The sequence below is a fragment of the Stigmatopora argus genome, chromosome 12, assembly GCF_051989625.1.
Source record: "Stigmatopora argus isolate UIUO_Sarg chromosome 12, RoL_Sarg_1.0, whole genome shotgun sequence".
NCBI classification, from domain to species: Eukaryota; Metazoa; Chordata; class Actinopteri; order Syngnathiformes; family Syngnathidae; genus Stigmatopora; species Stigmatopora argus.
In genome coordinates this window covers 3638465-3651879 of record NC_135398.1, presented here as the reverse complement: position 1 = coordinate 3651879, position 13415 = coordinate 3638465, and the positions used below count along the sequence as shown (strand labels likewise).

The 13415-nt window shown below is 39.6% G+C and overlaps 1 protein-coding gene across 1 annotated transcript in view; it reads left to right on the top strand.

The window, feature by feature from the left end:
* Positions 1 to 13415, top strand: part of ptprfb (protein tyrosine phosphatase receptor type Fb) — a 160595-nt gene that overhangs the window by 33885 nt on the left and 113295 nt on the right. The window lies entirely within an intron of this gene.

Below are 13415 nucleotides of genomic sequence, written 5' to 3'. Positions count from 1 at the left end.
CAGGGTTCAACGCTTTGATGTAAAACAGCCATGTTTGTGATCTGCCTCAAAGAAGTCAAAGTTGTTTGGTTTTTGCGCCAGGAATTATTAACTGCCCGTCGGCGACAAGGTCAAAAGTAGCTGCTTTGTGAGGACGAAACCTAATTGCCAGTCCGCCTATGCTGCGCTAAACAACGTGTAGATGCAGCAAGAGAGTGAAAGGAGGCTGAACATACCAGATAGTCACGCATAATACCCGACTTCAATCAGCCGCCACCAACTGAGCGAATGTGTTAGTTGTGTTGATAGTCACTTTCCGGGCACAGTTGTGACATTTGGCTCCTAGAGCGCAGCTTCATTCGTTGACGGCTGCTGGGATGAGATGTATGAAAGGAAGGAAGAAAACGCTGCCTTACCACTAAGATCACTATTAGGAATAGCCGAGAGATCATAAACTACAGGAGTAGAAGTTCCGTACAGTCCAAAAGAGGTTTGTTCTATGTGACAGTCTTACTGAAAAGGACAGAAATGCCATTTCTGCAAGATGACAATGGAAGATTTACTCCAAGTGAGCCAATACTTTGTCTATGTGTAGTATTATCTATCCTTGACCGTTTGACTTAATGAAAGATGACCTGCACGACACTAGAAACTACAAACCAGTGGTAAATAACCATCTCTTCATGAGGCAAAGTACTGTTCATTTATTTTCTTCAGGGTGCAACGCTAGTATAAGTCGTGAGACCTTTTAAATCCAGTTAATTATCTCTGAAGTACTTATTTCCCAAGAACAATTTCATACTTCAGATACTATCCACCCAATTTTGTTTTGTGCTTCGAGTGTTACAGCGTTCACTAAAACCTTAAAAGCTGAGGAAATTTCTCAAAGGAACACAAATCCACTGTTGCTTTCCATCCTTTTGCAAAAACTCATTTCAATCTCATTACACTGCCATATGAATTGCAGAAGCCATCGTTTCCAGGAGTCCTTGGATATATTGTTGTTTTTGTGCATAATTGAATCCTTTCAGCAGAAAATAACCATTTTACTTGCTATTCCGGATAGACCGTCCATTCCTTGAATAATATTGACATCACGACATCCGACAACTTTTTCTTTAGTACGTTTTGGCAAAGAGACGTAACTTCTCGCTTTGTTTTTCACACAATTCAATCAACTCGATCCTAAAAATATATTCAAACAATCAACCAAATGTTTTATATACAACAACAAAATGAAAATATTTCAAAATGTATCGCCTCATAAACGTAAAAACTACTTTAATAAGTGTAATGTCCTGACATGATGAAACTGCGTTTTTTTGTTTTTGTTTTGATTTCTTAGGCTGCTTTCTAGTTTGTGTTGCTAAACCAAATAAAAATGGAAAAGGCTTCCTGATTTATGCACCGCTGAGTCTTTTGGCAGATTTATCCCGCTGCTTCTCGACACCCCTCGTTTGTGCCTGGGCCTTCCCAATTTCTCCAAATGTCGGGTGTCGACTCCACGTTCTGCTTGATTACTTTATCAGCTCCCGCTGTCACCGCTTCGGCGAGTTATGACCTCATTTTCATCGGCCCAGCGTAGCGCAGCAAAACATGGCAGAGTCTAACTATCATTAAAACGTAACTGAATCTAATAGCGACCCATTTCTAGCCTTGCATTTTGAGAAATTTTGCTGTGTCCCTATTCCTTTTTCCGCTGGAATACCAAGTCCCTCGCTTGTTCAAGGAAGATGGATGGACGTTGGTTTCATTAGAACGCCTGACTTATTTATAGCCTGTGCACTTTTTCCCCCGTTGTGGGCCCTGTAAAGGATGCTGGAGGCTGATGAGACATTCCTGTGTCTGGGGGGTTGGCGGGGTTGGTTGTTCTCCACGGAGGCAACGGTGAAAAAATGGGTGACAAGGGATAAACCAGTATGGATATAAAAATTTGGCCCACTCTTGTCATGAGACAAATCAAAACTTTAATGAAATTATTTTTGTAAACTATAATCTGTACAATAATGGGGCTCTTGTTGAGACTGTAAATAAACATAACTTTCAAAAAGTTCCTACTGAAGTAACTCTTAAACACTAAGCGATGTTGATATATTTGTTAGCTCGTAAAAAAAAAAAAATCTATATACATGTGTATATATGTGTATATATAAAAATATATATATTTATACACACACACATACACGGTTTACCGTTAATTTCATGTATAATAGAACATCTACCATTTGCATTTACTTAGTGTACTCATTCAAAGCCAGTTAAACAGATGGCAGGTCTTATTCAATGAGTTAGAAAGTGATAGGTTAATACAAAATACATCCATCCCTGTTGTTTGAATTTCTAACATTACTACTATAAAATAATTAGATTTTTGTCCAGCTCAGATGGAATGAAAAATCAGTCATTCAGGATATTTCACCATCACCATCATGACTGTGATCGTGGCTTATAATTCATTTTCATGTTTTTTTTTTAATTCGGAGCGTTCAAATGCTTCAATTTCTAAGGGTTGTACAGGCTGATAGGCAGTGTTCCCTCTAAGCTGCGCGCGTGCGCAATTGCGCACTACTCTCGTCCTCGCTGCGCAGCAGCAATCATATGGCGCGCAGTAAAAAAAAAAAAAAAAAAATATCGGATTTTTTTTTTTTTTTTTTTTTTTTTTTTTTTTTTTTTTTTTTTTTTTTTTTTTTTTTTTTTACCCCTTTCCCCATGATGGCGCCGTTTAAGCGGCAGCAAGTGGCAGTAGCTCTGTCCACTTATGTTTTTCGTGTTTTACAGCATGTTTTACATGAAAAATGGACAGGTCGCCGAATGGACGTTCCGCCGAACGTTCATTCGGCGACCTGCCCGTCTGTCAAACGTCCGTCGGCGAAACGTCTTTAGGCGAATCATCCGAGTACCGATGATGTCGCTCACACTGGTACTCAGTGCGCTCAGGGAGGTTGACTTTCTGCTCAGACCAACGAAAAATTAGAGGGAACATTGCTGATAGGCCACGTTAATGTTGGAAATGTTCTGAAATGATTTAGCCTCGTTTTGTGTGAATAAATAGTATTTAAATACGTTACGGCCTTGTCCACCTACTTTGATCAAATACACAGCTGCACCATTGTAGCTTGTCTTTTATATAAAAATATGCTAGAGTGGGTGTTTTTATTCATATCGTACAATCTTTCATGAAAATTGAGTGTTCACAGAGATTAACACTTTAATAAGTGTTTATTAAAGCAATGTGAATAGAGAGATATTTTCTTTACACTATGGACTTACGTAGTATTTACTGTAGGGAGACACATCCATCATATTTGACTTTAACACCACTTAACATTAGAGCCCTCTAACCAACACCAGATAAATATTCGGGCTCCCCCTCCCCTCGTTTTTAGCAGTCCAGACCTACTACCAAATCTTTATCGGTATCTCCCCCTTCTTGCTCTAGAGATTAGTGCTTGGCAACCCTGCAGCAGGGATGCTGTCTGCCTGGCAATTTGACGGCTAATCCCCAGCCTCTTCCCCTACAAATCTTTTCCCTGATAACGGCAATGCCTCAACATTAGTAAACACTGCAGACACTGCTTGCCCTGCTCTTCTTAACAAGTGCCGCAAGGAAATGGTGGGATTCATCAGTCTTTGCGTTGTGGTTGCACTTGGAAAAAAATGGCGCACGGGGAAAGACAGCTGAATGTTCAGAATGGACGGTCAAATTAACAACAGGCTATGGCCTTTAACCTGAATGCGTTATCCTGATGCTCACTGCTGGCTGCTGCAGGATGTTGGTGACTCGCACAAAAGGACTTTAGTTTTTACTTCAGAAGTTGCTTGCACACCCTTTGAACTGGGAAGTTATAAGGACGTAGGTGCTATAAGTTGTCTAGTCAGGGCCTTGAGTTGACACATTCCTGATGTACTTACTGCTTTTGATTTGTTTATTTTACATCTACGGCCAGTGCTTGTTTGCCATATAGACAGTATATTCTCTCTATAGGTAAGTGTTATCTTATCTAAGTGACAGACTATGGTGTATATTCAATTTAGGCCATATTGACCTTCTGTTATGTTATTATGCAAAGAGAGGGCTAAAAACTGAGAAAAATGTCTAACTCCAAAACTCGAAAACCCGTCAGTTGTATTGGCAGCAAGATCCTTTTTGGTAAGAATTTCACAGCCAGGCCAGAACTAATCTTCGGAGAGCAGTATCCTACATTTTCCTGCCTGTCTTCACCGTGTGCGCTTCTTGTTCGGGGAGCCGCAGAACAGTGATTCTACAGTAGGTAACAGTGGTAATTGATGGCCTGGATGTTGTCTCAATGGCAGCTATATCGTATCCACAGTTGCGCTGTTGAACAACGAATGCTGAGTGTAGGGACACCGAAGGTATAAATAAGTCTTCCAGGGTCTAAAGATTTGAAAATAATCAGTCGAATGATAGCATATCTGTTGATAGACAGGATGAGGTTTGGGTAATATTTCATATGGTGGGCTGGTTCCTTATCACGGAAGGCAGCGCTCATATTTAACTCTGCAACATTTCTTGTAAAATCAAGGGCAGTGATTTGTAAAGAGAGATGATATTCAGTAAAAAAAAGTCTGAGAAGAAAAAAGGGATGAGGGAGCCATGCCAGAGAGATTGGTCCCAGTGAGAGATCCGTAGGTAGTAATGAGGCCAGCGTCGGAGTGCGGGTCATCGTGCCACAGCTTCGGCTTGTCACTATAATGGACCTCGCCAGTCAGCTGGCAATCGATCGGGGCGCTCATCTGTTGTTCCTCACTCTTCCTGCCTGTCAGGACTGCCACCCCGAGAGATAGGAAGGATGAAGCATAATCTTTCCCCCTACGACAGATTCTTTGTCCAGATATGACCTCATTACCTGTGGGGTTGTCTGGGGGTATGTAAGACCTGAAGTAATTCCGTGACCCAACTTAGATTGTACCTTCAAAAGGTTCCAAAGTAAAAGCATACTTTAACATAATGACTAGCACATTTACCTCCTATTTGGAAGATCGCTCGCTCAAATAGATGTTGGAACATATCGTTCCAAATTTAGCTTTAAAAAAAGTCTCCATTTTACAAAACCACTGCACAGACGAGGAAATAATCCTTGCTCCCACAAAGTAGCCAAAAACATGCTAACTACCACATTCTAAAACATACACTAAAGTCGGACTAAAATTGTGAATGATATCTTTGTCTTCCATTATTCCCTGGCAACCACTCTAGGGCGAAGCTCTTTCCCAGGATAGGCAGGCCCCAGTTTACGCTAGAGCTGATACGCATGAAATATGTCTTCATCACTAGGTCACTTACAGTACTTAAGTTTATCCCCGGGAGACCCTCTTTGTTCAAATAGTGCCAAACTAAATTGATTAGGATTAGGTATAAAGACATTGTCTTTCAAGTTAGTTGCTCTGTGATGCATTAATAGTGGTTTAAAGCAAATTGAACTACATAGATGTATGACTATCAACGATGTAGTAAAAATGGCTACAATTTCAATTTATCAAATACTTAATTCTATAATCCCGTGATACTATTTCATGTGTACCAGCAACATCGCATCACTGACCGCTACAACGTCAACTCTCTTGCCCTTGAACCACACAAACAATGCTGGATGTGACATGAAATAAGTCTTGTCATGTAGAGAATTGCAATAGAATGTGGGCATTGAAAGCTACAATTGCATGTCCATCTTTGGAATGAGCGGTAGTTTGTTTTGAGCAAATTTATTTGGAGAACAATTGTGTTTGAAATAGAGGGAGAATTTTTATCCTTTTCAAGAGGACACAATTTATACATTGTGAATGTTTTGGGAGCCAGATGAAGCAATTCAGTGAGTCAAAAATGGTCTGTGGGTTTGTGGCTGAGAGCTAGTCAAAATTGTGTGTTTATTGGATTGGATGGACAAAGTGTCGATAAAGTGTTCACTCAAATACATACTATAATTCTGTGATATTATTTCATATGTACATTTTTTTAATTTTGTAACACAGGCATACTTTTTATAGTTCAAGATCAGTACAACTTGCCGGACTTCAAATATGATGACTATGTTTATTTTGGAATAGATGCGGCAAGCAAAGATTCATCACTCTGTGATCTTTATCTTGTAATCCAAAAATGTGCCGATCATAAATCTAACGCAATACAATGCGGCCGTTTACAGTGCATGGATTTGTTTCTCAATTCAGTGGTTTACAACCCGGAATTTCACAAGCAAGCAGGGCAAGTCAACACTTCAATGACTAACCAATAAATGAACAGATTCTTCTTGAGAAATCTACATGTTCACATCTGTATGTATGATGACTGACTTGCAGTTATGCAGTACTCTGTTTACACTATCACATATTTACATATTTTTGATTTATTTTGTGAATTCTAATTTCACAGTTTTTTGTTAAATATATAATTATTGAAACCCGCACATTGTAGTTGATGTCAAAAACTCATGCTAATATGTGACATGTATTATTTATAAGGTCAACTTAATGACTCTCTGATCGTACACCAAAGGCGATGTCTCAACACACATTGGCGATACATCACCAAATCCAATATTGCTTCAGCAGTCCCTTTCATTGATCCCACATTATTTTCCCACTGTGCTCTGACATTTTAAAGATATAGAAATAGTATTGGAAAAGAGCAAAAGTAATAGCCTCCGCACTGCAGGACTCCAGTGTTGCTTATTTATCGTGCCACCATGACTCTCTGAGCAGGGCCACCCTTAAAAAAGAAGCAATCGTTATGTGTCTCTCCATCTCTTATTTCATTTGAAAGTATCACCAAACAATTACGAGTGGGGGGGAAAAGTTGCTGTCACACAGGCCTCGCAATTGGGTCCCTGTTGGCCAAAGAGCTTCACTCCACAGGCAGTTACAGTTCGTAATCTGTCTTGACACCAAGCTGATTTACAATACCCCCTACCCTAAGTGCTGGCCGACTGGAGGTAATTGATTTAGAACAGTGGAGGCACCTGCTGAATAGTATGAAAGTCTCAAATGCGCCCCAATCTATGCACTTGTACAAAGTTGAGGGCACTTCAGTGCACAGCCACCGATTCAATTCAAAAGAAATTCATAATAAGAAGCTTCATGCTGGTGAGTAAACATTCAGTCTTTTCAATTATACTATGCATTTGACCCTACTGTTATGTTGATTCCTTTGGTACAAAACAAACTTGTACCATCCTGATCAAAATCCCAAGACCTGTTGAAAAATTTACCTTTAAATAGATTTGGATGTAACTTGGGTTTTAAGTAGATTGACGTGGGATTATTACAACAAAAAAAACACTTTATTGAAAACAATCAAATTGAAATAGGCTGTTTATTAGATGATCAAAAGTTTAAGAACATTGCTTTAAAAAATATACCATTCAAAAAAACAAAAACACACCAAACCAGAACAAAAAATGTTCTCCGTAGGATACACTATTGAGTAGGTCCCCCATCAACTGTTTTGCTGCGTCCAACCTCAGCAACAATGGCACGCTGCATGAGGTCTTGCTTGTGCAGCTTGACAATCCGACCATATAATTATAAACAGAAAAGCTGGCAGTATAAAAACAAACAAAAACACCCAACAAAAGATATAAATGACAACCTACATTTTTACTACCTTGATGATCGAATCAAAGAGCTAAAGTGGCAGTTTTTCCTCATCATTTTTAGTCGTCTTGTCTAGTGCTTCTCAAGGTACACATACTAGCTCACAGTATGGCCAGATTATGACGGCCTTTTGCGAGGGTGATAAGAGGTTTGTGTTGGGCTCTGCAAACAAGGAGCATTTCAACATGGCTCTTGTGTTTGTTGTCTATCTCCTCGAAGGCTTTTCCCGCGTTCAAAACATTGACCACGGGAGAACAACGGCGAGACACTTGGCCCCTCACGGTGAAATTAAAGTGTAACATAACCACATTTTTTTCTTTGCCTTTTGCTGTAAGCGCAAAGTCGATGGTGCATGTCTTTTATTCGCTGTTGCGGCGACAAGGCTCAGCGTTGAAATCCGAGCCAACAAAGGCTAACGTCCTGTGACCTATCGAGTTTTATGGCGCGTCTGTTTACAAGGCGATTGCAGGGGGTTAATTGTTAACGCCTTACTGCCAAGAAGACAGCTGAAAGACACTGTGGCAGACTAGTGGACTCTTTGGGGCTGAGTCAGCGCCTTGTGGCATTCCGTTTATTTCTACTGTGCAGCTGAGTGGCAGTTACCAATAATAACCGGAGAGAGTAAAAACTCCATAAATATATGGCAGTACATAACTTGTATTTTAGGTTCGGACTGTCGTTTTCTAGCAAGTGTGATAAACCGTCAACACAATATCCTCTGTATGATGGCACATTGCATGTTAGTGTATGTGACCAAGCTTGCAATATTTTTTTTAACTTGGAGATAATTCTAGTTCTTTCGTTTCTATTGGGCAAGGTGGCAGTTTGCATGAATCAAAACTCTTTAGACACAATCTCAGGAACATGACACCTTGCAGCAGACTTGTTGGTCCTTGCATATTTTTAGTCATTCTCCTGATTTCACTTGGAACGATCTCATTACAATTATAGCGTGACTTGTCTACTTTGCTGTTAAGGCTAGAAACACATAATCCAAGTTCACTAAATTGTCGATTTCAAGTTGATGTTAGTGGCTTGTACGGTCTGTTGTGAGTGCGCCAGATCACAAAGTACACTTGACGTAAAATCCAATCCGAGACCTACTGTAATAAATCACTTAATTTAAGATTATCCATAAAGGTGATGCAACCTAACCCCAATAGGTACGTGCGGAATTCAACTTCACAACACATGGCAGCTTTTCCATGACGCATGAGGAGCGGGAATTGTACACCTGAAAAATGAAATGGTTGTACGGGTGGTAACTTGCTCCACCGTTGCTAGTCTTACCACATATGATGCAATGTCGAGCATTTAGTGTGGATATGTGAACATTTAACTAAACTCAAGCACCACCATAAATTCAGTCTATTCGGAGAAAGGGATTTACACCTCTAAAGACATGGAGGGTGCAAATCAATCTGGGAACGAGAGGTGATGGGTATTATGCTGATGTGTATTACACGGTGGAGATGATACACACTTTCAATTGGATTTATTGGAGGGTGATTATCGGTGTTGTCGCGAGTGAAAATGGCTTGCACTGCAAAGCGCGGTGCAAAGGGCTGGTAATAAATCAAGAAGCTGGCTGCAATGTACAAAACAAATACATCAAGGAAAATGCTAAAGCTGTGAATACTTGGACCTGTTCAGGGTTTAGAAAGTAAAGTATTGACAACCTGCAGCATACTGGGCTATTGTGCAAACTGGAATACAAACAACTTTAGTATTAGAATGTCTTTCAACGGCATATACTACACAGCCTTTTTCCCAATAGAATGGAAACCTTGACTGCGACCAAATGAGTAAATTGTTGTCATCAAATAGTGTCTAGTCAATACAACAACAAAAGAAGTGCTGCACTAATGTTGAGTGGGCCTTCGCACCCCAGTTTTCAGGGTGAATTCACAAAACCATCAAGCTTTGACAGTATGCCACGCGCAGTATCTTTGATAGTGAAGGCAGAAGAATAAATATAATAAAATATTGTCGTTCGAGGCCTTGCATGAGCCCTGGGATGTCAAGTTTTAAATGTCAACCAAATATTTTTCTAACTTAAGTAGCACAGCAATGTTCAACTTCTACTTCGTGAATTCAGGGGCGAGTACAAAACCTTAAATTTTGCAAAGTTTTTGTCCATATTGAATAGTTGATTAGGATTCAGATACTAAATTGAATTTGATCACTTCCAAATTTTTTGGGAAGCAACCCAATTTCAGAGTGGAACACCTTGGCTGTTGAGTTAACCTTAACCTTATCAAGATCGATCCTGACTAAAGATATGCCTTACCGAAATAAATTCCAATGAGGAAAAAAAAATCACAGCAGATGTGCAATGTACACATCTACGGCAAATAAGCCCCGCGAACAAAAATGGCCCAGTGTCTTGCCACTTGAAGCTTTGTTTGAGGACATATGGTACCGTAAAATAACGAAGCAGGCACACACAACAATCCCCTACTACTCTCTGAGTTATAAGCCTCTTCTTCACCAGTAAAAGAAACTCCGTGAAGGCATGCGGTGCAAGCACAGGCAATCAGTTTGTGTTGAAGTTGAGTTCAACCAACATAAAATGAGGGGGTTCTGACATACAAGGCTTTGGGGTGAATCATGCGCAACCCGACAGCAACAAAGGATCTACTTGACAATTACAATATAAAAGACCACGATGTACAGTAGCTAACCAAGGTGGATTTTATCTCACCAACCCCCATAAAACACTTCTTTTTGACCTCCACCATTGGAACATTTTAAGCTTTCCTCCATCTCATCGTAGTCTGTCTAATTACTTCTGTAAACCTCTTAGACTTCTGTCTGTTACACTATTTACACATATAGCACATATGTCATGTTAGCTGCATTACCGGTGGGGAGGGGGGGGGGGGGTTCCCTAGACTCCTAAAAGCTTCTTCCTAAATGACTCTTGAGGCTATGGATAATTCCTAAATACGGGAAGCTTGTCAGTACTGCTCCCTTCGGTGGATATGTTGGAACCATCTACACTGTTGCCTGACACGTTCCTGTGTGAAGCTTGCGCAGTGCATAAATGTGCCGATTAATGAACAAAGAATAAAACATCGCTCTAGGAATTACTCATTCAATATGAGGAACATCTGCCCCACATTGGCATCTGTCGTGGAAGATATCCAGCATCAATTGCCAACGGTTTGGATGCAACGGCTTTTAGCCAACTCTATCAGCTCGCGAAGCGAACACATGAAAACAGGCGTCAAAACTAATTTGTCAGCCAACAAACCTGATGGGTGCTACATTTATCCTTTTTATTTTTAGGGAGCGCCAACTCCTGGAACCAAATGGAAATTGAATTTGGGGTTCAAAGATGATTACTATTCAGATCCAATGAAGGGATTGTGGCCCGATCTTGTCATTTTCAGAGGATCAGAATCGGGTTTTTAAAACGTATTAATGTACAATTTTTGGTTTGACCTTATTAGATGTCATTGACGACGAGAGACATTCAATCCATTTGGACTGAGAGCGTTGCTAGTGATCGGTCAATTGCAGCCAGCCCTCCAGTCGGATTGTATCGTTCATTTCCAAAGGCTTTTCTTGGAATTTTCCTCGAGTCAAAGGGAATTTGAACGATTGCTTCAACATTTCAGCTACAGTAGTACAAAACTTATGTATTTCAAATTGTCAGCAAATTCGAACAGTATTTTGAAGCTGAAAACTGTGTTCTAACACAAGGTCAAAAAACACTCCCTAATTAAAACACGATAAATTGCCGATGCACTGTGCAGCTCAAAAAGGCTTACTGCTCAGGTGAGCAGGCTTCAGGTTTCAGGTGACTCACTACATTCCTTTGAGTCATTCCACTCGCTTTCATAGAATAAACATTTCAAAACTCTTGGCTTTTTCTGTCTCCGTCTATATTCACCTGCAGGGCTGTCGTTGGAAAGGTGTCCCACGGATATTTTGAAACATCTTTGGGCGTAACACACTCCACTCAAAAACCTCCAGACACTTCACAATGGAACGTTTTTGTCTTCCCCCTTCCCCCAACTGCAAATACTGGAGGCTTTGTCTCCCTGCCATGCTAACATATCTATCGGAGAAAAATAAGATTAAAGCAGACGGGCCACCCAGTGAGTATGAAAATATGCACTACACTTAAGATTTACTGTCATGAAGGCCTTCAAGACAACTTTTCAAAAAACTTTGCTCGTTTTATATTTTACGTATTTATTTATTTTTATCCCATAAGTCCTCTGGAGATACTGCTTTAATTCCATGAACAGACAAGATTTCTATCCGCAACATATTGTGGGTCTGCTTTGTAGCGTTACAATTGCTCATCAAAGATGCCCCACGGGCAAAAGGATAAGAAATTCTGTTAGTGCAATTCATGCACTCGCACAGTTACTTTGTTTGTAATAGCATTAGGCAGAAACTGCAGGCTATAAGGGGGGGAAAGTTAGGGTCATATATCTTGATCTTATTATTTCCTACACTAAATCTAATTGCTAAAAAGAATAAGAATCCCTGCGTGCTTCAGAAGAGACATTGTTCTTCTAGTACATTTCTTCCGACTGTTTTAACGCCAATGCTTTTGCTTTTATGGCTTGCTTAATTGTGCTACATTTGTGGCACACCTGCTGCTTGCAGTCTTTCTGGGGGGGCACTGGTATAAGGGTGCAAGGGTTTAGCTAAGCATACATGTTGAGATTCAATGACATCATTGCTCTCGTTTTAATTTCAATCCATATGGGGCGGCAATCTTCCAAATGGAGAGTGTCAACGGTATTCCTTTGGGAGAGCCTCTGGGTTTTAAAAAAAAGATCCCCGGGGAGACCGTCTTCGATTTGGTTGCTCTTACTTTCATCCCATCAATTATAACTACGACATTGTAGCCCATTTGTAATCCTGACTGCTCCGCTTTGCTGGGTTTACTCGCTTTGCATGTACTATCTGCTGCCCCGAGTAGAATTTTGAAAACGTGGTGGGCACATTGTAGGGATAACGCAAATAAATATAATTGATTTTTGTAAATTGGCTTACTTTTGTACCATAATATGTTTAGTTTTGTTATACAGATCATGCTATTGTTTTCCTTCGGTGTACTGTCATCAATTCCATATGAAATTGTGGTTAGAATAATTATTATGCATTTTCTATAACAATATGATATGCATTGTTTTATTATTGAATGCTTTTATTGTCATTATACAAGTATAATGACATTTAAAGCATTTACCACCACAATATGCATTGTTTACATATTTATTGAATCAATTGCAAGAAATTGCGATGTTGAGATACTATTTTGGGCTGTGATATTATAATATACATTTGCTTTTTTGGTGGCCAGTCGGTAATTACCATAATTATCCTGCAAGTAATTCTGAATTATGATAATATTGAGACTTTGATATCCAGGGTATATTTCAAATGGGTAACTAGGTAGTTATATAATAAATCATTTTTGATTGTTCTGAACACAATGTAGGTATCTAAAGGTATTTAAAATGCATTATGTTGCATTGTTCCTCTCATGAGTGTGTTTTAGGCTGTTTAATGACGCCCCAGTTGGAGTTTAAGTTTAGTTGGAGATAAACTAACACTCAAAAATAATGATGCTCATTCTATATTTACAATGCAACAAGCATTTGATTTGAGTGACAGCTTCATGCCAACATTGAATTGGAAAACCCGATTGATGCACAACACTAAAATTAGCATTAGAACTGACAAAAATTATTTACAAACACATTAAATATCTTTAGCCTGAGGGAACACACACAGTTTGGAGTCAAGTGCCATTTATTCCTTCTAAAATGTTAAAAGCTAAAGAATGAGATAGCATT